Raw genomic sequence first — 27382 nt, 5'->3', positions numbered from 1 at the left:
GTTTGGTGAGTTCTTTACATATTTTGGTTATTAACATTTTGTCTGATGTAAAAAGATTTTGTCTGATGTAAAAAGATCTCCCATTTCATATAGAGTCTTTCTGTGTTTGACAAGGAGGGCCACAATACTAAATAAAGAAAGGAGAGTCTCTTCAACAATTGATATTAAAAAGCTAGGTTGAAATATGCAGAAGGGGCTGGTGGTGGCATACCTGGTTGGCCGTGTATTCATAATGTGGATCCAGGTTCAAGCCCTTGGTCCCCACCTGCAAGGGGAAAGCTTTGCAAGTGGTGAAGCAATGCTACAGGTGTCTCTCTTCCTATCTCCCCCTTTCCTCTTGATTTCTGACTGTCTCTGTCAAATAAATAAATATATATTTTTTTTAAAAAAGAAATATGCAAAAGAATAAAGCTAAACTACACACAAAAGTAAATTCCAAATGGATCAAGGAATTTGGAAGTTAAACCAGAAACCACCACATATTTAGAGGAAAACATTGGCAGATCTTTTTTTTTCTTTTTTTTTTTTTTGAGGCAATTTCAATGATTCGAGTCCATTTGTAAGGAAAACACAAACAAAAACAAACCAATGAGACTGTATCAAATTGCAAAGCACAGGAATTTTGTGAATCATACCCTGCCCTCAGAAACTATTGTGATGTCTCTTGCTTTTTTATTCAACTTTTTAGAAGTAAGGTATAGTAGAATTTCTCTGTATCAGTTTAGTATTTGTCAAGAGGGTTGCAGTCAAATATTTTGAGTTGGTGCGATTTTTTTTTTTTTTGCCTATGCATCTGTGTGAATGAAAAAACGCAAAAGGTCAAGGACTTTTTGAATTTGTCCCAGTTCTTATTTTCTTCCTATTCAAGTAAACATGAACAAATAGCTGGAACTCTCCATGATCTTCCAATTGTATAGTCTTACAATTGTGTTCAGTCTTCCAAACACCAGGCTAGTTCACTCTCTAAATCTTTCTTTAAAATTCAAGACCAGTTGCTGGGAAGACAACATAATGGTTATGCAAATAACTTTCATGCCTGAGGCTGTGAGTTCCCAGGTTCAATCCCTAGCACTACCATAAACCAGAGTTGAGCAATGCTCTAATTAAAATTATATATAATAATAGTAATAACAGCAACAACAATAACAATAAATTACAGCTGTCTGCAGGTGTGGCACTTAACCCAAACAAGTATTGTGTCCTCAGGTATGCTGTGATAGGTGCCTTCCTGAGTGTTTGTTTGCCACAAGGATTGCTATTGTTCCTCATAACTCCCCCAGGGCTTAGACCTTTACAAATTCTGCTCCAAATCAGTGCTTCCCAGTCTGGCAGGAAAGCTGGAGTTCCTTATAGCTTGTCATGCCCTTGTAGAAATACAATGATAGCGAGTTAGTGAAGAGGGTAGAGCCAGCCCCAGGAAACAATACCACACAGACTCTCATTGTTTTCCTGAGGTTCCCTAGTCTTTCTTGAATAAAAATCTCCCTACTTTTCTGCAATTCAAATGTTTTTGTGAGCTAGTAAGAAAAGCTTGTACCCACATAGCTGTTTGTTCTGGACTTCCCATTCCATTAACCTGTTAAACTACAGATCAACTTTCTGTTCTGTGAACTTGCCTGTTCTAGGTAGCTCATGTAAGGAAAATCTTTCAAAATATTTTACTTATTTATTTATTTTAATGAGAAAGATAAGAGCCCCCACTCAGCTTTGATGCCAGTGCTGGACATTGGTCCTGGGACCACATAGCCTCAGGCATGAAAGTCTTCTGCAGAACCTTTGTGCTACCTCCGCTGACATACGTTATGATGTAACTTTTTGCATCTGACTTTGTTTCTGCATAACATTGTTTTGAGACCCATGCATAATGTCCTTACTTCCTTCTTTCTCTCTTTTTAAAATTTATTTATTTACTTTAAAAAGGAGACATTAACAAAATCATAGGATAGGAGGGGTACAGCTCCACACAATTCCTACAACCAGATCTCTGTATCCCATCCCCTCCCCTCCCCTGATAGCTTTCCCATTCTTTATCCCTCTGGGAGTATGGACCCAAGGTCATTGTGGGTTGCAGAAGGTGGAAGGTCTGGCTTCTGTAATTGCTTCCCCTCTAAACATGGCTTTGACTGGTCGGTCTATACCCACAGTCTGCCTCTCTCTTTCCTTAGTAGGGTGGGGCTCTGGAGAAGTGGAGCTCCAGGACACATTGGTGGGGTCCTCTGTCCAAGGAAGTCTGGTTGGCATCAAGCTGGCATCTGGAACCTGGTGGCTGAAAAGAGAGTTAACATAAAAGCCAAACAAATTGTTGAACAATTATGGACTTAAAGGCAGGAATAGTACAGATGAAGTGTTGGGGGGGTACTCACTGAAGACTATTGTGTACTTTTACTTTCAGGTATATATTTTGCCCTAGTTTATGGAAATGTGTGCACATATGCTCTATCTCAGGGGACCTGGTCTATATCTAGGTTTTGGGACTTTGTTAGGAAGTGAACCACCTGGAATGGAATTAGAGAATACTATGAAAGGCAAGGTCTCACCTGAGTGATGAAGCTGAAGGGTTGTCATTCCACACCTAAAATCTCTGGACACAGTCTGAAGTGAAGCATGCTGGGGTGGCACTCGTGTTGATTAGGTTGCAATCAGTGGGTGCAATATTATTTGATATGAATTGAGAGAAGCATGCAGGAAAGTGGGTCCCACCCTAAGGTTCTAGGACTGGGGGAAATATAGGCTCTATAGTGGAAATGTGAGGTTCCTGCTGTCTTAGGGTTCAAGAAGATAATGGATAGTTATTGTTATCATCACATTATTTGTAATTGGGTTAACTTTGAGAAGTCCCTTTGTTAGGATTTGCTGTATAATACCTAACATCTTGTATATAGTTGTGCTACCAGTTGCTTCTGTTTTCCCTGGTTTAGGATTTTGAGAGAGTCAACATATCAAAGACTCAGCCTATGTATTAAAAAGACGCAGTCTGTGTTTTAAATATTTTGAGACATACAATCAATTTTCCCCTCATATTAATTAAATAGTGATTTATATGACTACAATTTAATAGGAGTGTACATAGACACCATTCCCACCACAAAAGACTGTGTCCCCTCCCAACAACCCACCGCTGTGCCCCCACCACCCTGGGAAGCTGAAGGTCCACCCTCTCCTCACCACAGGGTTTTTACTTTGGTGCCCTACTCTAAATTCAGTCAAATCCTGCTTTTAGTTTCCCTTTTTGTTCTTATTTCTCAACTTCTGTTGATGAGTGGGATCATCCCACACTCATCTTTATCTTTCTGACTTAGCTCACTTAACTTAATTCCTTCTAGCTCCATCCAAGATGGATTAGAGAAGGTGGGTTCATTGTTCGTAAGAGCTGTGTAGTATTCCATTATGTATATATACCACAGCTTCTCAGCCACTCATCTGTTGTTGGGTACCTGGGTTGCTTCCTGGTTTTAGATATTATGAATTGTGATGCTATGAACATAGGTGTACATATATCTTTTTGATTGGGCATTATGTAATCCTTGGGGTATATCCCCAAGAGAGGAATTACTGGGTCATATGGAAGGTCCATGTCTAGCTTTGTGAGAGTTCTCTAGACTGCTCTCCAGAGAGGCTGGACCAATTTACATTTCCACCAGAAGTGCAGAAGGGTTTCTCTCTCCCCACACCCTCTCCAGCATTTGTTGCTGCTGTCCTTTTGATGTATGCCATTCTAACAGGAGTGAGGTGGTATCTCAGTGATTCTGGGTTAGCGTTGCCTGTGTTTCTTCCTTGGCATGTGCTCTCAGGGTTGGAGAGAACTCGACCAGAGCCAACCTGGGCTGATGCTTACTCAGTGACACGGGAGAGGAACCAGGAACACATGGCAGAGCAAGAAAACAATGCAGTGCCTTTATTGATCAGAGACAACACCTTTATATATATCTTTAACTGGAAGTAGCATGTGGGAAAAGCAAATGGCTGGGGGGGGAAGGGAAGAGAGGGTGGAAAAAAGAGTGCTAAGGTAGAAAGCTTCCATAGCAGCTGTTGCAAAGGTTCTAACAATGGGATTAACCAATACTCTGCAGGCAGGGCGAGTATCAGGCAAAACAATGATTATGTAAATAGACTACAGCATCCACGATGGAACAGGGTGGCTGCCTGACACAATGTTGTCTTTTTTTATTTTAATTTTTTTATTAAGAAAGGATTAATGAACAAAAACATAAGGTAGGAGGGGTACAACTCCACACAATTCCCACCACCCAATCTCCATAACCCACCCTCTCCCATGATAGATTTCCCATTCTCTAGCCCTCTGGGAGCATGGACCCAGGGTCGTTGAGGGTTACCGAAGGTAGAAGGTCTGGCTTCTGTAATTACTTCCCCGCTGAACATGGGCGTTGACTGGTCGGTCCATACTCCCAGTCTGCCTCTCTCTTTCCCTAATAAGTTGTGTCTCTGGGGAAGCTGAGCTCCAGGACACATTGGTGGGGTCTTCAATCCGGGGAAGCCAGGCCAGCATCCTGATGGCTTCTGGAACCTGGTGATTGAAAAGAGAGTTAACATACGAAGCCAAACAATTTGTTGAGCAACCATGGATCCCAAGCTTGGAATAGTGGAGAGGAAGTGTTAGGGAGGTACTCACTGCAAACTCTAGTGTACTTCTGCTTTCAGGTTTATATTTTGCAGTAGTTTATGGATACGTGTGAACATAAGCTCTCTCTCACAGAAACTAGGTGTATATCTAGGTTATGGGACTTTGTTAGAAAGTGAACTACCTGAGATGAAATTAGAGTGTACTATAAAAGGAAAGATCTCACCCGAGTAATGAAGCTGAAGGGTTGTCATTCCACACGTGAAGTCTCTGGACACAGTCTGAGGTGAAGCATGTTGAGGTGGCAATCATTGCATTGGTTAGCTTGTAATTGGTGGATGCAATATTATTTGGTTTGGATTGGGAGGTGCATACGGGAAAGTGGGCCCTATCCAAGGGTTCCAGGACTGGGGGAAGAAGGGGCTCTATAGTGGAGATGTGAGGTTACTGCTGTCTTAGGGTTCAAAAAGACAATCGATAGCTAATGTTATCATCACATTATTTGGTAATTGGGTTAACTTTGAAAAGTCCTTTTGTTATGGTTTGCTGTACAGTATCCAGTATCTTATATATAGCTGTGCTATTGGATGCTTCTAATCTACTTGGTCTAAGCTTTTGAGAGAGTCCGCATATCAAATACACAGCCTATATATTAAAAAGATTCAGTTTGTGTTTTGAGAAACTTTGAGACATACAATTGATTTTCCCCCTCTCATATTAATTAACTAGTGATTTATATGTCTACATTTTGCTAGGAGTGTACATAAACACCATTCCCACCACCAAAAGACTGTGACCCATCCCTCCCGCCCACTCCCACCCCCCACTGGCCCAGGAAGCTGCATGTCTACCCCTCACCACTGGGTTTTTACTTTGGTGCCTTACTTACAATTTGATTAGGTCCTGCTTTTAGTTTCCCTTTCAGATCTTCTTAGTCAACTTCTGTTGATGAGTGGGATCATCCCATACTCATCTTTATCTTTCTGACTTAGTTCACTTAACATAATTCCTTCTAGCTCTGTCCAAGATGGGTCAGAGAAGGTGGGTTCATTGTTCTTGATAGCTGCATAGTATTCCATTGTGTATATATACCACAGCTTTCTCAGCCACTCATCTGTTGTTGGGCACCTGGGTTGCTTCGAGGTTTTAGCTATTATGAATTGTGCTGCTATGAACATAGGAGTACACACCTCTTTTTGGTTGGGTGTTATGGAGTCCTTGGGGTATAACCCCAGGAGAGGAATTACTGGATCATATGGAGGGTCCATGTCTAGCCTTCTGAGAGTTTTACAGACTGCTCTCCACAGAGGCTGTACCAATTTACATTCCCACCAGCAATGTAAAAGGGTTCCTCTGTCCCCACATCCTCTCCAGCATTTGTTGCTACTGTCCTTTTTGATGTATGCCATTCTTACAGGAGTGAGGTGGTATCTTAGTGTTGTCTTAATTTGCATTTCTCTGTCAATCAGTGACCTAGAGCAGTTTTTCATATGTTTGTTAGCCTTTTTGGATCTCCTCTGAGGTGAATGTTTTGTTCATATCCTCTGCCCATTTTTGGATGGGGTCATTTGCTTTTTTGGTGCTAAGTTTGCTGAGCTCTTTATATATTTTGGTGATTAGTTTCTTGTCTGATGTCTGCATGTGAAGATCTTCTCCATTTCTGTGAGGGGACTCTCTGTTTGTTTAATAGTTTCTTTGGTTGTGCAGAAGCTTTTCAATTTGATGTAGTCCCATTGGTTTGTTTCTGCTTTAGTCTTCCTTGCAATTGGGTTTGATTCATCAAAGATGTCCTTGAGGTGTATGTGGGAAAGTGTTTTACCAATGTTTTCCTCTAAGTATTTGATTGTTTCTGTTCTGACATATAGGTCTTTGATCCATTTGGAGTTGATTTTTGTTTCTGGTGAGATAAAGTGGTTCAATTTCATTCTTCTGCATGTTTCAACCCAGTTTTCCCAGCACCATTTATTCAAGAGAGCCTCCTTTTTCCATTTAATCCTTTGGGCCCCCTTATCAAAGATTAGATGCCCATAGGTGTTGGGATTTACTTCTGGGCTTTCAATTCTGTTCCACTGGTCTGTGTGCCTATTTTTGTTCCAGTACCATGCTGTTTTGATGATGATGGCTTTATAATATAGTATAAGGTCTGGGAGTGTGATGATCCATTTCTGTTTCTTTTCCTCAAGATGGATTCTAGGTGTTGTCAGGTTCCAGATAAATGATTGTAGTGTTTGTTCTATTCTCTTAAAGAAGCTTGGCGGAACTTTGATGGGTATTGCATTAAATTTGTATATGGCTCTGGGGAGAATATTCATTTTGATGATATTTATTCTTCCAATCCATGAGCATGGGATATCTTTCCATTTCTTGGTAGCAGTTTGTATTTCCTTGAGTAGTGACTCATAGTTTTCAGTGATTTCTGTCCTGGTTGCTTTAGGGTTCCTTAGTTCCTCTTCCTCTAAGTCCTTGAGGTGTGCAGTAAGGTCGTTCATTTGAGCTTCTTTTGGTGTTTAGTATGTGATTGTATGGCTATAAGTTTCCCTCTCAGTACTGCTTTATCTGTGTCCCAAATATTTTGATAGGTTGTGTCTTCATTTTCATTTCTTTCCAGGAACATTTCAATTTCCTGCTTGACTGAGTCTTGACCCAGTGGTTCTTAAGGAGCATGTTGTTTAGTTTCCAAATTCTGTGTCTTTTAATAATTTTCCGTTTGTTGTTAAATGTTAGTTTTACTCCACTGTGGTCTGAGAAGATACTTGGGATGATTTCAATGCTCTTGAATTTATTGATGCTGTCTTTGTGGCCTAACATGTGGTCTATCCTTGAGTATGTGTTATGTGGATTTGAAAAGAAGGTGTATTCCAGTTTTTTGAGGTGAAGGACTCTGAAAATATCCAAGAGGTCTAGTCTGTCAATCTCTTCATTCAATTCTCTTGTATCTTTATTGTTTCTCTGCTTTATTGATCTGTCTAAGTGTGAGAGTGGGGTATTGAAGTCTCCCACTATTATTGTATTACTATTGATGTATTTTTGAAATTCTTTCAGTAGATGCTTAATGTATTTAGATGGTCCTTCGTTGGGTGCATAGATGTTAATAATTGTTAAGGCTTCTTGGCTGATTGATCTTCTAATCATTATGTAATGTCCTTGCCTATCTTTTATTACTTTATTTAATTTAAAATCTATCGTGTCTGAGGTGAGAATGGCTGTTCCTGCCCTTTTTTGTGGTCCGTTAGCCTGTATGATAGTTTTCCATCCTTTCACTTTAAGTCAGTGTTTATCTTGTTGTGACAGATGGGATTCTTGCAAGCAGCATATGGTTGGGTTATGTTTTCTGATCCATCCCCCCACCCTGTGCCTTTTGATGGGTGAGTTTAAGCCATTGACATTTATTGATATTATGGATTTAATGTATTGTAGTGCCATTGTTCTAAAAAAAATTGTTTGCTCTGATATATTGCAAGTATTATAGTGATGTTCTTGTTTATAAGAGGTCTTTTAGTACCTCTTTGAGTGCCAGCTTGGTGATGGTTGCCTCCTTTAACTGTTGTTTGTCTAAGAAGGTTTTGATCCCTCCATCTAGTCTGAATGAAAGTCTAGCAGGATATATTATCCTTGGTTGAAACCCTTTTTCATTCAGGGCTCGATAGATATCTTGCTTTTAGAGTTTGAGTGGAGAAGTCTGCAGATAATCTTATGGGTTTTCCCTTGTATGTGACTTTTTGTTTCTCTCTTGCAGCCTTTAGGATCCTTTCGTTATCCTTACTTCTTCTCATTGTGACTATGATGTGTCTTGGTGTCTTCAGGTCTGGGTTGATTCTGTTTGGTACTCTCTGGGCCTCTTGAATCTTGATATCCTTTCTGTTATTCAGGTCTGGGAAGTTTTCTTCTATTATTTCCTCTAGAATGTTTGCTTCCCCTTCCTCTCTTTCTTCCTCTGGCAGGCCAATTATACGAATGTTACTTCTTTTGAGATCATCCCATATGTCTCTGTTGTTGTTTTCAGTGTCTCTCAATCTCTTTTTAAGCTCTTTCACCTCTTTCTTTGTTTTCTCTAACTCATCCTCTGTCTGACTAATTCTGTTTTCTGCTTCTGTTAGTCTGCTTTCCCTTGCCTCAGCTTTCTTCATTACATCTATTTCAGCTTTCAGTTCTCTAATTGCCTCAAGATAATCAGTATTTACCTTGGGGGTCTCAACTGTTGTTTCCCTAATACTGCCATTCCTTTCCTCCAATGTTATTTTCATGTCTGTGATTAATATGTTTATTATTGCTTGCATACTTTTCTTATCTACGGTTACTTCTGGCTGATTTGTAGTTTCTTCTGGGCTCTTGTCTTCATTCATTGGAGTAGCAGTTTTATTTGTTTTTGATCTACCCATTTTTTTATGTGTTTCTTTTTTTTATGCTCTGTTGTTCCTGAGTTGTTGTGTCTTGAGTACAAGTAACACTGTACTAAATACCTTTATGACAATAGCACTCACCCACCTCCGGAATTACAGTAGCTACTGAAGTAAGTATTGAAGTAGTTTGATTGTTACCAATTAGCCAAACAATTTCTCCAGTCCGTGAAAAAATAGTAACCAATTCCCAGTGAAGAAAGAGAAAAGAAAGAGAGGATAGCAAGAATAGACAGTTATGCAAGTCTGCTATCCACTGTATATTCTAGGGGTAACAAGAGGGGAAAGGGAACTAGAGCAGAGATACACACATAGAGAGTCCACTCTGAGTCAGATTTCTTCCCCAAAATAATTCACAAATTCAGAAAGGCAAAGAAGAAGGAAGAAGTGTATGACAAGATTTAAAAAAGAGAGAGAGAGAGAGACAAGAGAGAGAAAAGGGAGAAGATAAGAAAAAGAGTTGTAATTAAAGAGCAGTGCTAGGAAATTCCCAAATGTGTATCAGTGAATTCAAAAAAGCACCCTGTTTGGTGGTGTGGGGGACTGCTTAAGGGGGTGGGAGGTATGCTTGAAAATTAAAAAGAAGAAAAAAGAATTTTTTCCCCTACTCTAATTCTTAACCCAAATTAAGTTATAGTCACCTCCTTGGTGTCACCACTAGGACCCCTTATTGGCTGGCCTGCTAAAGGCAGAAAATCCTACTGTTTCCAGGAGATGTGTTCGGAGCTCAGCAGCTAGCAGCTTCTCAGTCCGCCATCTTCTGGGAAACCCACCCCCTCCAGACTTTTTTAAAGGATTTCTCGAAAATGAAAACTAGCTCCAAGTCCTTTGATCCAATGAGAACTATACTTAAGTCTTTGGATCCGCCCTCAGGGTCGCGGTGGTCCCTGGAGACTCCCAAGAGAAAGCCCCTGAGCTATAGTGCTCCCTCCGGGTCCTCTGCCGGCTGCCCAGCAGCGCTCTGCAACTGGCGGAGGAGCCGCCTTCCCGGGCGGAGGACAATGCCCGGCGCACCCGCCTTGCCCGCCGCCGCCTGGGAAGTCTGGAGCAGCCTGCCTGCTAGTCTGTGCCACCTTTACTCTAATTATTAACCCAAATTAAATTATAGTCACCTCCTTGGTGTCACCACTAGGACCCCTTATTGACTGGCCTGCTAAAGGCAGAAAATCCTACCGTTTCCAGAAGATGTGATCAGAGCTCACGCTGCTAGAAGCTTCTCAGTCCGCCATCTTCCTGGAATTCCACAATGTTGTCTTTATTTGCATTTCTCTGACAATCAGCAACCTGAAGCAATTTTTCATATGTTTGTTAGCCTTTTGGATCTCCTCTGAAGTGCATGTTTTGTTCATATCCTCTGCCCATCTTTGGATGGATTCATTTGCTTTTTTGTTGCAAAGTTTGCTGAGCTCTTTGTATATTTTGGTGATTAGTCTCTTGTCTGATGTATGGCATGTGAAGATCTTCTCCCATTTCGCGAGGGGTCTCTTTGTTTCTGTGACAGTTTCTTTTGCTGTGCAGAAGATTTTCAGTTTGATGTAGTCCTATTGGTTTGTTTCTGCTTTAGTCTTCCTTGTAGTTGGGTTTGTTTCAGCAAAGATGTCCTTGAGGTTTAGGTGGGAAAGTGTTCCACCAATGCTTTCCTCTAAGTATTTGATTGTATCTAGTCTAACGTCCAGGTCCTTGATACATTTAGAGTTGATTTTTGTTTCTGGTGAGATAAGGTGGTTCAGTTTCATGCTTCTGCATGTTTCAACCCAGTTTTCCCAGCACCATTATTGAAGAGAACCTCCTTCCTCCATTTAATACTTTGGGCCCCCTTATCAAAGATTAGATGTCCATATGTGTGGGGGTTTAGTTCTGGGCTTTCAATTCTGTTTCACTGGTCTTTGTGCCTGTTTTTGTTCCAGTACCAAGCTGTTTTGATGATAATGGCCTTATTATATAGTTTGAAATCTGGGAGTGTGATGCCTCTATTTCTATTTCTTTTCCTCAAGATTTTTTGGCAATTCTGGGTGTTTTCTTATTCCAGATAAATGACTAGTTTTTGTTCTATTCTTTTAAAGAAGATTGGTGGAACTTTGATGGGTATCACATTAAATTTGTATATTGCTCTGGGGAGAATATTCATTTTGATGATACTTATTCTTCCAATCCATGAGCATGAAGTGTCTTTCCATTTCTTGGTATCATCTTCTATTTCCTTGAATAGTGACTCATAGTTTTTAGTATACAAGTCTTTTGTTGGTATGCTTCTAAATTCTGCTTATATGTCCTTCTGTTTTGATCATCACATTAGGTTCACTTGTATTACTTACGATGTGGTCTATTTACATAATCACTGTTTTACCTGGGTACCTCCCTGCCTGCAGGGTATTGGTTTAATCCCCACTGGTTAGATGGAAGCTTTCTATGTTCTGTTCATACTCTTTTTTTGCTCCATCCCCTCTCCTAGTCATTTCCTTTCCCTTGCCACTCCCAGTGAAGAGATGCATAAAAGGCGATGTATCTGATTAATAAATGAGATATTGCTTCCCAGCTCAGCCATGAGTCCCTGGTTGTCTCTCTACCACCCGTGAAGCTAACCCAGCCCAGCATATGGCACCTAACATGGGGCCTAACCCGCCCATCCCCTAGATAAGTAAACTTGGCTACCCATCCACCATGGGTTGCCTTTCTACTTATGAAGAGGTTTCACAAAGCCTCTGTTCTTTCTTCATGAGACAGTTTCTCTATCTCTGGAACATTTTGCTCTGGGCCACACTTTGGTGCCCTGACCGAGAACTTTGGTTCCTTATTACCGTGATCATAGAGCTTGGGAGATGTGCGGAGATTTCCCCTGGGACTTTCTGGACTTCGTCTCCCATGTTTCCCGCAGAGAAGGACTACTCTAACTTGAAGAGCATTCTCTAGTACCCTGGTAGTCCCCAAGAATGGAGACATGTGGTTAATTCTACCCTCCTAATTGGATTGTTTCTTCGATGGGAAGATGTTTTTAAAAATGGGTGCCTGCAGCAATCCAGCAGGAACCATCAGAAGCACCTTAAATGTAATTTCGAGGAGCTTTTTGGACTAGGATGCCCTCTGGGGACTCATGATGCTACATAGTGAGATCTAAATAATCTGGTTCAAGGTGAAAAAAAAACCTGCCTACCGCTTTTCTCTTGCTTACATCCTCGTTGTTATCTCTGACTATCTTAAGTGTGCTGTCTGCTTTAAGTTGATTTAAATGACTGAATTTTTATATGACATTGACTTTACAAAAAAAAAATGCTGGACGCAGCCATGATTTCTAGAGACATCCAGAAACAATCCAAAAAATTCTTTTTTTCTCTTTAGATTTTTTTTTTTATGTCATGGTATAAATCTGAAACATTTAATCCTGAAAACTGTATGATTTATGGGCGGGGTAGATAGTGCAATGGTTACGTTATTGATTCTCATGCTTGAGGCTTCTAACCATGGTTCTTCTGTTTACCTTTCCACATTTTATTGAGTTTAAACTGTTTAAACAACCTTAAAATCATACTAGAAAGGACTTCCAATTATAATGGAGTTATCAATTATAGTAAACTTCTAATCTTCTACAAGTTTTGCTTCACAATTAAGTGAATTACAGCTGTCAAGTCTTCACATGAAAAAAGCATCAGCTCAAATGGAATCCCTGGAAATCCATTTGGACCCCTGTTGTCTGACATCGCCCACAAGATGGCATGACTGCAACACACCCCCCAAAACAATGATGTGACCTGGCACGACATGAAGAAACAGATTCACAGACTCCAAAGCTCACTTTCTACAGAAAAGCAGAATTCCGGTGTCTGACCTTCCCCATCGAGACAGACGTGTAGCATTTCATCCCCTGGCATTTCTTCCGTGGTCATCTGATTTGGACTGACATTTCTATCGGACTTACTGATACACCTCTTGTACACTTTACACAACTTTACAGCAGCTTCCCTTTACGCTGCTGGGTTTCTCAAAGACTAACCACAGCAGTCCATGGACTTTGCAGCCATCTGCCTTGGGATTCTATAGGCCACACCCCCTTGCCTGCAGGCCCTGCCCACAGAGACAGGAAACCCACCCTGCTTACTAGGTCATGCCACCAGAGGCAGGAAACACCCTTTGAGGCATGAAATGCCCCCAGAGGCAAGTGATGCCCACAGAGGCAGGAAACGCCCTCTGAGGCCTGAAGCGCCCCTAGAGGCAAGAGATGCCCAAAGAGGCAGGAAATGCCCTTTCGCCTGCTAGACCTTGCCCTTTGAGTCAGGAAACATCCCCCTCAGGCCTTCCCTTGGCATCACACTGGTTCTTGCTGCTCTCTTACTTGTTCCTCCATGTCTTCTGCCAGTTCTTTTGAAAATGGCTGTACGATATGGGTTTCTCTTCACCCCACACTCCTGATACTATGGCCATTAGTTAAAAAGAAAGGGGGAAATGTTGGTATGCTTTTAAATTCTGCTTATAAGTCCTTCTGTTTTGATCATCACATTAGGTTCGCTTGTATTACTTACGATGTGGTCTGTTTACATAATCACTGTTTTGCCTGGGTCCCTCCCTGCCTGCAGGGTGTTGGTTTAATCCCCACTGGTTAGATGGAAGCTTTCTATGTTCTGTTCATGCTCTTTTTTTGCTCCATTTTCCTTTCCCTTGCCACGTCCAGTGAAGAAATGCATAAAAGGTGATGTATCTGATTAATAAATGAGATATTGCTTCCTAGCTCAGCCATGAGTCCCTGGTCATCTCTCTACCACCCGTGAAGTTAGCCCAGCCTGGCAGTCTTTCACTTCTTTGGTCAGCTTTATTCCTAGTTATTATAATGATTTTGCTGCAACAGTGAATGGGAGTGATTTCTGGATGTCTTTTTCTTCAGATTTAGTGTTTGCATAAAGAAATGCCACTGATTTTTGTACATTGATTTTGTAGCCTGACACCTTGCTATATTGCCTAATAACTTCCAGTAGTTTTCTGCTGGGTTCTTTAGGTTTTCCTATGTATACTATCATATCATCTGTAAACAGTGAGAGCTTGACTTCTTCCCTTCCGATCTGTATTCCTTTGATGTATTTCTCTTGCCTGATTGCTAGATTAGGAGAACTGTCTAAACCATTAGTGGGTAGTGGTGGGCACAGAGGTGTCTTATAGATTCTCACCCAGTGAGATGGTATCTGTGAGGCTGGGTGACATGTTCAAATAAGGTTCGAGTCCCCAGTTCCTCACCTGCAGGAGGGTCATTTCACAAGCAGTGAGGCAGGTCTGCAGGTGTCTATTTTTCTCTCCCCCTCTCTGTCTTCCCCTCCTCTCTCCATTTCTCTCTGTCCTATCCAACAACAGCATCAATGACAACAATAACAATAGTAACAACAAGGGCAACAAAAATGAGAAGAAAATGGCCTTCCGAAGCAGTGGATTCATAGTGCAGACACCGAGACCCAGCAATAACTCTGGAGGAAGAAAAAAAAAAGAAAGAAAGAAAGAAAAGAAAAGAAAGAAAAAGGAAAAAAACGCTTAAAAAAATTAGACAATTCTGGTTTCTCTGTGATAATGAAAGTAAATAAGAGCATCAGTAGATATGAATAGACAGAGTAACAGACTATCTTAGTGTCCAGGAGGAATGCACTTCATGGTGCCAGCACTAGACAAAAGATGAAGAGGTGTGTTTGGGACATACATATTTGATAGCAAAATGTCTGCCTTTGAGTGCTTTAAAATAATGTGTTTCTATCCTAGATTCAATCTGAGTGGGCAGATAAGGAGTCATGGCCAGTTAAAATCTTTTTTTTTTTTTTTTTTAAATATGGAACGCTTCACGAATTTGCGTGTCATCCTTGCATAGGGGCCATGCTAATCTTCTCTGTATCGTTCCAATTTTAGTATATGTGCTGCCGAAGCGAGCACGGCCAGTTAAAATCTTAACTAATATAATTTTGAAATATATATATTATTTATTTATTTATTTTTGCCTCCATGATTATCATTGGGGCTTGGTGCCAGCACTATGAATTCACTGCTCCTGAAGGCTATTGTTCCTATTTTGTTGCCCTTGTGTGGTTATTATTGTTGTTGTTATAGCTGTTATTGGATAGGACAGAGAGAAATCGAGAGAGGAAGGGAAGACAGAGAGAGGGAGAAAAAGATAGATACATGCAGACCTGCTTCACCACTTGTGAAGCAACCCCCCCTGTAGGTAGGGAGCTGGAGGCTCGAACCATATCCTTACATGGTCCTTGTGGTGCCATGTGTGCTAATCTGCTGCACTACCGCCCAGCCCCCTATTTATTTATTTTTTAACCAGAGCACTGATCAGCTCTGGTTTATAGTGGTGCAGGGGGATTGAAACTGGGACTTGGAAGCATCAAGCATGAGAGTCTTTTTGCATAACCATTATGCTATCTACCCCTGTCCTGAAGTATATTGTTACTGTTATTATTATTATTATGCCTCCAGGGTTATCTCTGGATTTGGTGCCTGTACTATGAATCCAAGTCTCCTGGAGGCTGCTTTTCCACTTTGTTGGCCTAGTTGTTGTTGTTGTTATTGTTGTTCTTGTTAATGCTGTTATTGTTGGATAGGACAGAGAGAAATCAAGGGAGGAGGGAAAGACAGAGAGGGGGAGAGAAAGACACCTGCAAACCCGCTTCACCACTTGTGAAGCGACCCTCCTGTAAGTGGGGATCCAGGCGCTCAAACTGGGATCCTTGTGTGGGTCCTACCTCTCCAGGCCATGTATGTTTAACCCACTGTGTTTAACCTGCTGCACTTAACCGGCTACACTACTGTCTGGTCCCCAATGTTATTATTTTGATGAGAGAGACTAGTTTATTGTTCAGCTCTGGTGAAGCCTGGAACGTCAGGAATTTAGGCATATTCTGGTATTATCTCCCTGACCCCTTGAAAAAGTTTGTTTTTTGTTTAGTTTCAGTCTTACTCAGCTAGGCATTTATTTTTTCCATTGGTATTTAAATTCCTAATCTTTCTCACTGAATGTCAAATGTATATCTTTAAATACCGTGTCCTGTGTCAAATCTACTATGCGACTAATAAAAACTTAATAGACACTAATTGTTGTCAAATTTGCCAAGAAAAGACTCTCATAAACATTGTTAGTTTTTAACATTCTGTTCATTTTGGAGCTTGTGATGGATCCCCAGCAGAGACCGTGTTTGGAAGCACTAGGGACTTCTTGGAAGGAAATATACTTGACAGATACCAGGTCAAGCCATAATTGTTCTTCAGAGTCTGTTTCTGGACATATTGTGAGTTGTAGATAGATTTTTTTAAATTATTTTTTTAATATTTATTTTATTTATTTATTCCCTTTTGTTGCCCTTGTTGTTTTTTTATTGTTGTAGTTATTATTGTTGTTGTAGTTGTTGGATAGGACAGAGAGAAATGGAGAGAGGGAGGGGAAGACAGAGAGGAGGAGAGAAAGATAGACACCTGCAGACCTGCTTCACCGCCTGTGAAGCGACTCCCCTGTAGGCGGGGAGCCGGGGTTCGAACCAGGATCCTTATGCCGCGGTCCTTGTGCTTTGTGCCACCTGCGCTTAGCCCGCTGCACTACAGCCTGACTCCCTGTAGACAGATTTTTTTTATACTGTAGGTATTTATAGCAGTTTGTTGTCCATTGTTCCTACATGGCTTGTCCATCAAATCATGAGCAATTATAGAGATTATACAATAATGACTTCTTTTTTAATTAGTGACTTAATAATGGTTTACAAAAATTACAAGATAACAAGGGTACAATCCATGCCATACCACTATCAGAATTCTGTGTCCCCATTCCCTCCATTGGAAACTCTCCCAAAGTCAGTTATGGGTTGACTATTATTACTATAACTGTCTGTTTGTCTATCTATTTTTTTTTTTGCCCATTTTTCCCCCCCATGGTCCCTCCTTCTTGTCCTTTCTAAGTCATAACTACACCTATTACTACTTCCAAATGTCCTTCCTTTTTTCTTCTTCTCTCTCCAGATCCTGATGGAATTGGGTTTCAAACCCCTCTGGCCATCTTTTCCTAACACTTCTCCCCTTCTGGGAGTATAGACAAAAATTCTTTTTGGGGGGTACAGAGTGTGGCTTCTGTAATTGCTTCTCTAGTAGACATGGGCTTTGGCAGGTGGATCAGCCCACTAGCTTTCCCTATGGGGTAGGGCTCTGGAGAGGTGAGGTTCCAGGATACATTGGTGAGATCCTCTGTCCAGGGAAGTCAGGATGGAATCATACTAGAATCTACAACTTGGTGGCTGTGGCTTAGTGAGTATCTGAAGAGATCTGGGTAGTATTTTGTTGAGTTTTCACTTGATTTTTCTTTTCTTTTCTTCTCTTCTCTTCTCTTTTCTTTTCTTTTTTCTAGTTTCACATCAAGAATGACTGAAAGTGTTCCTACTCCATAGCTATGCCTCTTATGACTTATTTTCTTATATTACATTATCCACAAAGAAAAAAAAATAAAGCTCACTACATCTTTTCCATATCTATCCATTGATATAGAGGGCTGGAAAATGTGCTACTGAAACTAATCTGGTGAATATAAAGGTAGATGTGTTAAACTAATGATAATAATAATAATACCACCTTATTATTTCCTTAATGTGGCTGTCCTCTCTCCTGAAAACATACCTTCCCCTTTGTTCTGTCATGATCAGACAAGCTTCCTTTCTGAAAATAAATAAATAAATAAAATAACTACTGGGGTCGGGGTGATGGCACACCCAGTTAAGCACACAGAGTACTAAAGGCAAGGACCGGGGTTCGAGCTCCTCTTCCCCACCATTATTGAGGACAAACTGAAGCCTGTCTTCAGATGTCTGTTTCTCTTTCCCTCTTTATCTTCCCTCTCTGTTTTTCTTCCTCACTCCTCCCCTTCCCTTCCTTGCCTTCCCCTCCCCTCCCCTCTCCTCCCCTCTCCTCCTTTCTCCTCCTCTCTCTTCCTCTCTCCTCCCTTCTCCTCTCCTCTCCTCTCTCCTCCCTTTTCCTCCCCTCTCCTCCTCTCTTCTCCTTTCTCCTCCCCTCTCCTCCACCACTAGGAGCCGTGAATTTGTAGTGCTGTCATAGAATCCCTGGAGGGAAAAAAAAAAAAAAAGATTGAAGATAAGAAGTTGGAGCAAAATCATCTACCTAGATGAGATGTGGACACAGATATAGATGTAGACATGAACATCAATTTAAATTTATTTATCTATTTAGTTGCCTATCTGTAGCTCATGGTCATATACCTTTTGTGGAAGCATTCAGATTATTTAGTTAACTGTGCATAAATGAGTGGTTACTTTACTTACTACCTTTCCCTAAATCTGAGTAACTTGAATATTTTTGGGGATAAGGCCATTTTGAGGAATCATTCATTTTATTTAATTCTTGCTATATTCTAAAATTGCTTCCTTTTGCCATTTCAGTTATTGAATTCTTTATTTTTTAATGAAAATATTTTAATTATTTTATTTGATAGAACAGAGAGAAACTGAGAGTGGGATGGGAGAGAGAGAGAGATGCAGTTGAGACACTGCAGCATGCTTCACCACTCCTGAAGTTTTCCCCCTGCAGGTAGGGAATGGGGGCTTGAACCTGTGTCCTTGTCATTTAACCAGGTGCACCACCACCAAGCACCTTATTGCATGATTTCCATGTCTTTACTCATTCAATTCTGATTCCCACCTTATGATATATCTTAGTAGAAATACTCTCCTGTGTCTAAAGTTTCCTAATTTCTTCTCACTCTTCTGTACTTGAAGTGATAACATAAAAGGATGTTTCTAATAAAAAGATTCCTGGAGAAAAAATTTGTCTATTTGAGTTCCCTTGTGACTTTAGGGGAAAGGGTGTGATGGAATCTACTCCACAGAGGCATCTGGGAGAAATATGTGGTCTGTTGACAGTCGGAAATGAAGTTGTCACGATGACAATTTGGAGCCTTGTCTGATCTGACAGCACTTACTTGCTTTGCTGCTCCAACTGAGAAAAATAATAATGTTGTGTCTAGAGACTAAATCAACTTGTGTATTCTTAAACTAGATTAAAGGTAGCTAGAATGATGTCAGTATAGGGATTTGGTATATTTTCTTTTGTATCATTAATCTTTATATCATTAAACTTCATTTACTGAAGTTACTTTTTTAAAAAAATATGGTTTATTTCTTGTACTTAAAAGGAAGGGATTTCATTTTTGTGACTTGGTTCTATTGTGAAGTAAGCTTTACTAATAACAACATTTATTTATCTTTTTTTTTTTTTTTTTGGATAGGACAGAGAGAAACAGAGGAGGGGAAGACAGAGAGGGGGAGAAAGAGATACCTGCAGACCTGCTTCACCACTTGTGAAGCAACTCCCCTGAAGGTGGGGAGCCAGGGGCTCAAACCAGGATCCTTACACCAGTCCTTGTCCTTTGAGCAAACATCTATCTTTTATCAATGATATATTAGTTGTTTTGACTGGTGTCTGTCACTGTATGGTGATACATGGTGATGTCATGCCAAATGGAGACCTAATTCCATAGAAGCAACAAAGAGTAGGCTATTACAAATTCTGAACTCTTTAAAAATTCTTTTTGTATAGGTGGCGCAAAGCACAAGGACCGGCATAAGGATCCCGGTTCGAACCCCGGCTCCCCACCTGCAGGGGAGTCGCTTCACAGGCGGTGAAGCAGGTCTGCTGGTGTCTATCTTTCTCTCCTCCTCTCTGTCTTCCCCTCCTCTCTCCATTTCTCTCTGTCCTATCCAACAATGACAACAACAATAATAACTATAACAATAAAACAACAAGGGGAACAAAAGGGAATAAATAAATAAAATATTAAAAAAAATTCTTTTTGTATTATATTTGTTTATTTATTGGATAGAAAGAGCCAGAAATCAAGAGGGGTTGGTGTATTGTGCCAAAGTAAAAGACTTGGATTGCGGTAGGGAGGAGGGGGCTTCAGGTCCTGGAACATGATGGCAGAGGAGGACCTAGAGGGGGGTTGAATTGTTATGTTGAAAACTGAGAAATGTTACACAAGTACAAACTACTGTATTTTACTGTTGACTATAAACCATTAATTCCAATAAAGAAAAAAGAGAGAAAGAGAGAAATCAAAAGGGAAAGGGATGATAGGGAGAGAGACAGACAGATACATACAGCACAGCTTCATAACTCTCAAAGCTTTCCTCTTGCAGGTGGGGAGCTGGGGGCTCAAACCTGGGTCCCTGTGCATTATAACATGTGCGCTCAACTGGGTGAACAAATAGTTGATAGGACACAGAGGCATTGAGAGGGAAAGGGGAGACAGGCACAGAGGGATATCTGTAGCCCTGCTTTGCCACTTGTGAAGGCCTCTCCCCACAATCCCTACAAGTAGGGACCAAGAGCTTGAACCCATGTCCTTGGTTATGTGTGTGCTCTACTGGGAGCACCAACACCCAGCCTCAAGAATGATTTTTTTTAAGTTAATTTCTGATTAGTAGATAAAGATGGGAAATTCAAAGTAGAATTATAATCTTTTGAGGGCAAGTTAATGAACAAGAAGGGGAAAGGTCTTCTAATTTGATAAAGTTTGTAGCACAACTCTCTGAAAGGATCATAGATGGAGATTATAGCCTTCAAACTATTGTCTTTCCTTTCCAGAGCATTACAAGGAAGCTTTCTTAGATACTTTGAAACTCTGATATCATTCTTCTTTGAAATTACAGTGGTCTGTCAATTCCAGCTGAAAGAAATTATACTGATTAATTAAAGATAACCCAACAGTTTGCTTAGCATCGTGCTGGGCAGTCAGTTGATGAACTTTTTTTTTTAATTGAGGGGGTTTGTTTTACAGTGCAACCATTGACATATGCATACAATTTCATTATGTAATAGGCTCCCAGAGTTTTCTTCCTATCTTTTCCTGTGGACTGATAAAATCATCATATCGATATAAAGCCTAGTTTTTTTCTCTTGTAAATATTATACTATGTTTTGTGCATTGAAGTTGCTACTATCATTATGATATCACTTTAATTTGATATGAAGTGGATAATAAAGTGGTTATGTATATATTTAACAAGTACCTGCAGTGAGGAAAGATCCTTGTCCCAAAGGGTTTCTGCTATGAACCTAGGCATTATTCTCTTTTGCTGCAAACCTCTTGAGGGAGACCAGAAACTTTATGTTTTGTGCCTTCTTAGCACCAGATCCCATCAAATCTTGCTGGGCAAAAGTAAAATGGATTGAGGAAGTGGAGCAGGTTAAGAGAGAACTCATTTTCTTACCTTGACAGGTTCTTTCCTAGGCAGAATCATGACTGCTGAGAGACTGGCGCATTCTAGTGGCTGTAAACTGTGTGGTGTTGCAGAGTAAGGGGGTGGGAGGTAAAGCTGCAAAGGAAATGGAGGCTACTTACTGATCAGTTAAAATAAGGAGATATTTAATTAATTCATTTATTTTTATAATATTTTACTTATTTATTATATATAGAGACAGAGAAACTGAGAGGGGAAGAGGAGATATCTGCAACCCTGTTTCACCACTTGTAAAGCTTTCCCCTTGCAGGTAGGGACCAGGACCTTGAACCTATGTCCTTTTGCAATGTAGTGTGTGTGTTTAACCAGGTGCACCACCACCTGGCCCTCAGGGACTCAACAGTTAACTTTGTTGACTTTGAGCAGGGGGTTGGAGCAGAGTGAGGGGTGACCAGAGGAAAGTTCATGTTTCAGAAAGCTTCCAGAAACTAAATAAAACAAACAAACAAAAAAAACAGCAAAAACAAGTTTACTGCCCCCACCTCTACCCAAAAATGTTCCAGAAAGGACACTGTCTTGTCAACTTTGTGTTGAGCAGGAACTCGTGCCTGAGCGGGAACGCAATGCAATGCCTTTATTGATCAGAGACAATGCTTTTTATATATCTCTTTAACCAGAAGTGGCAAGTGGGAAAAGGAAATGGCTAGGAGAGGGAGTGGAGAAGAGAAAAGAGTGCAAACATAAAAAGCTTCCATAGCAGCTGTTCTGTTGTGAAGGTTCTAACCAATGGGATAAACCAATATCCTGCAGGCAGGGCGGGTCTCAGGCAAAACAATGATTATGTAAATAGACCATAGTATCAAGGATGGCGGAGGGCGTAATGCCCAACAAGTCTTAGAAGATGGATTTTGGGGCCCAGGTAGTGGTGCATCCAGGGTTAAGTGTATATATCAACCAGAGCAATGACCTGGGTTCAAGCTTCACTCCCCATCTGCAGAGGGGACACTTCACAAGCAGTAAAGCAGGGCTGCAGGGGTCTCTCTGTCTCTCCATTTCTATATCTCCCTTCCCTTCTCAGTTTTTTTCTGACCTATCCAATTAAAAAGAAAGAAAGAAAAGAAAGAAAGAAGGAAGGAAGGAAGGAAGGAAGGAAGGAAGGAAGGAAAGAAAAGGGAAAAAATGGCTGCCAGGAGCAGTGGATTTGTAGTACCAAGCCCCACCAACAATCCTGGTGGCAAGAATTTTCTTTCTTTTATTATTAAAAAAAGAGAGAGCGATCAGTTTTGGCGTTCTTTTTTTTTTTTAATCTTTATTTACTTATTGGATAGAGACAGTGAGAAATTGAGAGGGAATATAGAAGGGAGAGAGACAGAAAGACACCTGCAACACTCTTTCACCACTCGCATAGCTTTCCCCCTGAATGTAGGACTTGGTAACACATGGTATTCCACCATATGAGTCACAATATGGCCTGAGTTCTGTCTTTCCAAAGTATAAATTTTGGTGGATGTTCAGCTTCATGGGACTTTTTCTATATCATCAATATGCTTATGGTGGTGCATGGGATTGAACCTGGGACTTTGAAGCCTCAGCCCAGAAAGTCTTTTTGCATAACTATTATGCTATCTACCCTTATTCAGATTTGTGTTGTTTTAAGTCACTTTTTTTATGGTAATTTGTTAAAGCAAATAAGAAGCAAGAAAAGACAGAGCACTTCAAGGAAGGGGAATAGCCAATCTATGTGGATCTATGGGGGGGGATTTCTTTGTTTCCATTTTTTTTTCTTTTTATCACCTGGTGCCTGCACTAGTAATCCACTGCTCCCTGCAGCCATTTCTTTTTTCCCTCCCTCCCTTCCTTCCTTCCTTCCTTCCTTCCTTCCTCCCTCCCTCCCTTTCTCCCTCCCTCCTTCCCTTCCTTCCTCCTTTCCTTCCTTTCTTTGTTTTTTTTTTCCCCTTCCCAATTGAGAGGGGAGTGGGAAATTGAGAGGGAGAGAGGAAGATAGACACCTGCAGACCTATTTCACCATTCATAAAGCATCCTCTGCTGGGACACTGGTCCTTGAGCTTGGCAATATGTGCATTTAGCCTGGTGAGCCACTGTCCGGCCACCTCTAGGATGGGATTTTTACCCAAGGATGATATCTCGCTTTTTTCTGAAGTTTCTTGGCTTTGAACTGTTTAGTATGCAGACTCCTTAAGTCACCTATTGTGAGAAAATCTAGACTAATTGGGATATTGCCACTAAGCTACACTATTTACATCGTCTACTTTTAGTATATGCATCAACTGATATCAACCATTCACATACCAAAAAAAAAAAAAAAAACTCACAGTGGAGACTCATCCATTTGATTTCACCAATTTAGAATATATAGATGTTTCCCAAATATTGAGAAGCAGTTCCTTTCTCACAAAATTGAAAATTGAAGTTTATAGTTGAGCTTGCAGACAGGGTGGTTAGCATGCTGGAGAGAACAATTTAAAAGAATTTTCAAATACTTCAGAAACATGTTTGCAAAGAAATAGCTGATACACTAATTACAATTATTCTCATCTCTCAATTCTATAAAATACCTACCCAAGATTTACTAAGCAACAATTTCTAGTGCAGTGGGGTTCAGACTCAAACTGAGTCACATGCACGGCAAAGCAGAAACAGTATAAGGTGAGCTATCTTGCTACCCTGAGCCTATAGTCTTAGAGTTTAACAATGAGTTAGAAATTAGGCTGTTTCTAATATTGTCTTGTCGTAGTGTATAAAATTCTTGAGGGTTCTCCAGAATTTTCCTGGGGTAATAGAGCTGTATTTTGGTTTTGTTTAATTTTTATTTAAATCTGCTATCTTAAGATATGTTTAAAGGTGATGACCGTAAACTTACATGGTGGAGGCTGTAGGAATCAAACTCAGCCACTCTCATATTTAAGATTTGTGTTCTAGCACTGACATATAGCCGTGGCTTCACCATTAATAACTTGAGTTTATAAAAATAACTTTCCTTGTTCCCACATGACATAATCTGACAAATAATAGATCAGGACAAAATTAAGGGAAATCTGGTTTGTAAATTCTCCTTAGTCACCATCAATCCCATAGACATCTCATTTTCTGTTTAAAAAAAAAAATCCAAAAGCCTCCTAACTGCAATAATATTTCATAAAAACAGCTTGAGAATGCACTTGTCATTCAAAATAATTAGTTTTGAGTGCATTGAACACATACTTTTAGATGTGTGCTTTCCTGATACTTCACTCCCATAGCAGCAATGATACCATTTCCACATAGGAAGGAACTTCCCCATACATCTAACCCAACCCCTCATCTACCAGATGAGAAAAGTCGATTCGTAAGCAGGGAGATTGCTCACTGGGTAGGGTGCATAATGACTGTGCATGTGGCCTCCAGAAGTTTGAGCCTGTGCACCACAAGGGAGAACTGGTAGAGCCAGGGGAAGATACCTTGGTGGTGGAGCACTACTGTGATAGCTCTCCCTTCCTCTCTCTCTCTCTCTCTCTCTCTCTCTCTCTCTTTCTCGCACTCTCTCTTATTTCTTCTAAAATAAACCATAAAATAAAATAAATAAACACAAAACTGAAAAATTTGGTTCAGGAACACTAGAACTGCTCGTGTATGAGGCTGTGATACCACCAAAGATGCATTAAAAAAGAAAGAAAGAAAGAAAGAAAGAAAGAAAGAAAGAAAGAAAGAAAGAAAGACTAACAAACCTGCTTCTTTCTTTAGTAGCTGCTGAGGTGACCTTATATGAGAGGCTCTCTTTCTGCTACATTGGAATATTACCACTACAAGCCAGTTTTTTTTTCCCCAGAGAAGGGGAGAGAGGGAGAGAGAGAGAAAGAGAGGGGCTCCCCATAACACCAAAAATCTCTTTCAGTGTGGTAGATATTGCCGATCTTCTGTGGTTACTCACATTATGCCACAATGGTGTAGTTTGCTTACTGTTTTGGGTCACAATGCAGTGCTACAATACAAGGAACTTGGATGAAATTCAATTTTTTTGAGGGAGGAGATTAATGATTTATAATAAATACAGTTGTTGGTACATGTGTAAAATTTCTCAATTTTCTGCAAAACACTCTCACCTCCACCTAGGTCCTCCTCCACATGCACCAGGACCTGAAAGCCCCCTCCCAATCCCCAGAGTCCTTTACTTGGGTGCGATACACCAAACCCAGTCCAAGTTCTGATTTGTGTTTCCCCTTCTGTTCTTATTTCTCAACTTCTGTCTATGAGTGAGATCATTCCATAGTCATCCTTCTCTTTCTGGCTTATCTTACTTCACATGATTCCTTCAAGCTCCATCCAAGATGGGTTGAAGAAGGTGAATTCACCATTTTTGATAGCTGAGTAGTATTTCATTGCGTATACAGACTGCAATTTTCTCAACACTCATCTGTTGTTGGACACCCGGGTGGTTTCCAGGTTTTGGCTGTTACAAATTCTTCTGCTATGAACATAGGTGTACACAGGTCCAAAAAGAAATTAAACTTTTAACTGGGAAGTCTGACTGGAGTTTTAGAGCCACCAGCTAGGGGTTGGAGAGTGTTACTGATGGGTGGGCCTTGCAACCTGGGACACACCACAAAGTGTGTTTTGCCGCCCTATCACTGGTGCATAGCACTCTATCTGTACTTGTTTCCACGCAGATGCCTAAAAGACTGTAGCCTTGGGGACCACAGGCAGCCCAGAGTTCAGCAAATGGCCAACCTGAGTATTTCCTGCTGCTGGCTTTCCACTATCCTCTCAACATCCTGATGGTACTGGGCTGATGGTTTGCAAAACTCTAAAACAGGCTGGTAGAGACATAAAATAGCACCACTGCTGGGTTGTGCTCAGAATGACTGCTGACTGTGACCGCAAGGTGCTTGAAATGTGGCTGATCTAACCGAGACCCCCCCTTCCCCCCCACCCTCAGGGTTATCATTGGGTCTTGATGCCGACACTAGAACCCACTATACCTGGTGGCTGTTTTTTCCATTTCATTGGATAGGACAGAGTGAAATTAAGAGAGGAGGGAGAGAGAAAAAGAGACATCTACAAACCTGTTTTGCCACTTGTAAAGTATCCTGCTGGCAGGTGGGGAGCCAGGGGCTCGAACCTGGGTCCTTGTACAGGTCTTTGTGCTTATTACTATGAGCACTTAACCAGGTGCGCCCCCACCTGGGCCCCTAGACCAAAGACCCTAAGCATGCATTGGAAGCAAAGACTTCACTAGAAAAACATGAACTTCAATATGTAATATATTCATGTAGGTCACACATTAAATTGATTATGTTTAAGATGTGTGGAACAGCATGCATTATAAAATGATTTGTTTCCTTTTTAAAACGTGGTTACTTAGAAAAGTTGAAAGTAGATGTGTGATTCATACCTACTTTTTCATTAGGCAGCACTACTTTGAGGTAACATAAAATCTCCATTGCCAGAGGCAAATGTCAAGACCCTTGCTCACCTAAACCATGATTCCCACTAACCAGATGGCACACAGAATTCCTGGTGTGTTCAGAAAGAATGGTCAGTGTAGGATTAGAGACAACTTTCTTCAATTAGGAACATTTGGGAAAATGATAGGCTCATAAAATAGAAACAGTAGAGATTATCCACCTCCAGCATCCCCTGCTCTCTATACCAAAAGGTAATGGAAAGACTACACCCACTTGGATGTTACAAGCATTCCAATTTTTACTTGATGGTGAAAATTGTGAGGTAAGAAGAGGCATTGTTCTGAGAGTCATAAAAGTGGGCTTTTATGAAAAGCAGGCAGTTTATTGGTTCTGTTCACTCAACAGACTTTTTCCAAATGCATTACAGTAGCATTGGCAACATTTCCACACACTGTATAAGGGAATGTAGTTCACCAGTCATCATTGAGAATACTAGCAGAGCATAATGATTGCATTGATGAGTTGGTGGGAAGAATAACTTTTGACTCTTGAGAGTTTAGAAAGGTGATCCAATGACATTCCTGAGCCTGCTGAGGGAATATACCTGACAACTTTCATCTTGGAAAACAAACAAAAACAAAAAAAAGCTCATCTCACCCTCCCCTTTTTTTCCAGTAATCATCAGTCATAAATAGTTATTCTTTTTTAACTTTAATTTATTTATGTATCTTATTTTAATGAGAGAGAGAGAGCTCTAGTGAGTGCTATGCAGAGAGAAAGACATGCAGGGAGAAAGAGACTAGA

General features: G+C 40.6%; 1 protein-coding gene and 1 non-coding gene across 7 annotated transcripts in view; one reads left to right on the top strand and one right to left on the bottom strand.

The window, feature by feature from the left end:
• Nucleotides 1-27382, top strand: part of SOX5 (SRY-box transcription factor 5) — a 1357610-nt gene that overhangs the window by 841654 nt on the left and 488574 nt on the right. The window lies entirely within an intron of this gene.
• Nucleotides 14768-14874, bottom strand: LOC132539592 (U6 spliceosomal RNA). Its single transcript, XR_009550933.1, has one exon. It is a non-coding gene; the product is annotated as a U6 spliceosomal RNA (small nuclear RNA).

Source organism: Erinaceus europaeus, chromosome 7 (assembly GCF_950295315.1).
Source record: "Erinaceus europaeus chromosome 7, mEriEur2.1, whole genome shotgun sequence".
Taxonomy (NCBI): Eukaryota; Metazoa; Chordata; class Mammalia; order Eulipotyphla; family Erinaceidae; genus Erinaceus; species Erinaceus europaeus.
Note: the sequence above shows the minus strand (reverse complement) of the source record. Positions and strands in the feature narration are given on the sequence as shown.